General features: G+C 33.8%; 1 long non-coding RNA gene across 1 annotated transcript; it reads left to right on the top strand.

The window, feature by feature from the left end:
* The first annotated feature begins 752 nt into the window (after nt 1–752).
* On the top strand, nt 753–2763 carry LOC121965568. Its single transcript, XR_006107500.1, has 4 exons — nt 753–866; nt 1281–1318; nt 1472–1542; nt 1696–2763. It is a non-coding gene; the product is annotated as an uncharacterized LOC121965568 (long non-coding RNA).
* Nucleotides 2764–2786: the final 23 nt, after the last annotated feature.

Here is a 2786-nt window from a genome sequence, read left to right as displayed (position 1 = left end):
TAACTGCATTAGTGGGAACATTTAAGTGTATAGTTAGTTAATGCTATTATCTTAAGCTTTCAGGCAACATTATCACCCCTAAAAATACTATTGGTGAGAAATGAACGAGGAGGAGGAGAGGAAAAAATGACGTGTAAACGGTTATTGATTTTTCTGAACGGTTATGATTTGTTATCCGTGTACCCGTTTACACGTGTAGATGTTGACATCCCTAGTAGCAGTAGTACACCAAGTACAGTGAAAGTGAAACTTAACCATTCATAGAGCTGGGTCTGAAAGTTTGCATTCACTCACTTGCATGCTGCGTCTTCTCTAATCAATCAGTCTGATCAAATTTAACCAGATCAACTGATCAATTATCCACGCTGCAACTCAAACTGCTTCTGAGGGATAAAAATAACTCACTAAAGTTTCGTATATGCTTCTGTGGGCACAGAATGACATACTCCTGTATGTCTTATTATATCTGTATCTTAAACATACACAAGACAAAAACCAAAACAAAACACAACAAAACTGAAAAAAAAGGTTGCAAAAACAACCCCACATCCCTGTCATCAGCTATGGCCACAAAAAGAACCTGATTCTGTAGGAAACACTGTAAACCCTGATGCCTGTATTACATTTGTAGATCATCAGAAGTTGTATTACAGTCAGTCATATAATGTAGACTACAGTATGTAATGATGTGTTTGTGATTGTTCTGCATGTATGTAGAAATATTTTTCATTCACCATGATAAAAAAACTTATCACTTTCTGTTTTATTTCAGAATCAGGAGGTGTAATATCTGCAATAGTACTCTCATGTTTAGCAGTTGTCTCTGCAGGAGCTGCTGGAGGATACTACTATCATAAAAAAAAAAAGTAAGTGAAAAACCTAATCACTTATGTAAAATACTACTTCTGTAATGCTTGTTTACATTAGACTTACAACAGGGTAGATGAAAAAGTGATAATTTATTGATCTACATGAACCTTTCTAGAGTTATTATGAAAGGAATGAAAATGAAATGAAATTATTTACATATAACTCACCGGACATCACTTAATATTAACTTAATCTGTGTGTTAAAAATAACTGGTGCAAAAATTAAAAACGTCTGTATTAGCTAACAGTTAACAATCCTCCATTAAAAGTTTAGAAATGTCTTTTATAATCTTTTGGTTTATTTTATGAAACACTACCCAAATATACCCAAAGATACCAAATGTTTGAATGTTTGAGTTGAGCCTGTTTACATGGCCACATTTCAATAATGCTTTATTTCTAATATTTAGAAATAAAAACAAAGCTGAGCCATCTTCTGGAAATACAGGTTAGTATTTACCTGATCTAACTTCATCCTACACTTAGACTATCATATACTGTCTATTATGACAGACAGAATGGACAACAAACTACAGTTATATAAAAAAGACATATGAATAATAAGATGTAACAACACTTTTTTTGAATCATCTACACCAAGATGAGCATAAAGAGATGAATGCAGTGGAACATGAAAACACACCAGCTCAGTGATGTTTTCTCCCATTTAAGGTGAGTTTTGAACTAAATATTCTGATCTGTTGAGAGGGGATAAAAGTATTTTGCGGGGAGAAGCACTGAATGGTTTCTGTAGAAATAATAGTTCATTACAACATACAGTTGACCAAAGCACTGACTTTTCCCTCTTCTTCACTTCTTATGCAGCTGGTGATCTGAAAATGAGCTGAACTGTGACATCATACGTATCCAACCTGAAGACAACGTTTATAAATGTAAATGGTATTGTTTTATTATTTTTTGAATGTCATGTTCGACAATGCAGTGCAACTTAACAGTAACTGGATTACTGTTTTACTTATGAAACAAGCTTACAACTGCAATAATTTTGCTTAGGGCAGAAGATGACAAACAGCAGCACGTACATATTAGTGCCTTATCGCCTGTTATGACAGTGAGACATCAGCTTTAACTTAAACCAGTCTTATTTTCTTCTTAAATAAAACAAAATCTTAGATGTGTTGACAGCACTTTGAGGGGGATCCATTGATCTGATGTTTTTAGTTGATACCTGTATCGATACCAGGGCTTTTGGTACTGGCCGACACCAACTGCTGATCCAATACCAATATTTAATTAACATGTCATATTGCCTTACTGTGTCAGTGACTGAGATTATTATTTTCTGTATAAGGCTACATCAGGCTCCACTTAAACATTGCTTACCTTGCTTTTTATTTTTAAAAAACCAAAACAAACAAATTAATATATCGATATCAATCAACATAATTGTTTTTATTGGTGAAATAGTAAATTGTGCGTGTAATTAAAACTTTTAAAGGCAGTAACAAATTGGTAAAAACATGAGCAGGAATTAAAATTCTAGCATGAAACAATACAACTGCAAAATGTGCTGCTCACACATGACGAAGTATGCACTGATCATATGTCAACACAGAACTGATTTAAGTGGATCGGCCCCATTGTCGCAGATACTCGAGGAAGCTATTTTAGTATCACAGTTTAAGCCCGATATCCAATCAGAGTGCATACTGATATCAGTATCATCCCTACTTTTAATAATCGCTATTAATTAGAATTATTGTAAAAAATGACAGTGACAAACAGCTAGCATGTTGCATTTGTGTAAATGATAAATGTAATAAATGTACATTTGCATAAAATGATAGTACGAATCTCCTGTGTCTTATTATATCTGTATCTTAATTTTTTGCTTTTTGACTGTCTTGACCTAATAAATGTGAGCCTCCAACAGCTCTGATCTTCTGAGTCGGTGA

The sequence above is a fragment of the Plectropomus leopardus genome, unplaced genomic scaffold, assembly GCF_008729295.1.
Source record: "Plectropomus leopardus isolate mb unplaced genomic scaffold, YSFRI_Pleo_2.0 unplaced_scaffold20598, whole genome shotgun sequence".
Lineage (NCBI taxonomy): Eukaryota > Metazoa > Chordata > Actinopteri > Perciformes > Serranidae > Plectropomus > Plectropomus leopardus.
Note: the sequence above shows the minus strand (reverse complement) of the source record. Positions and strands in the feature narration are given on the sequence as shown.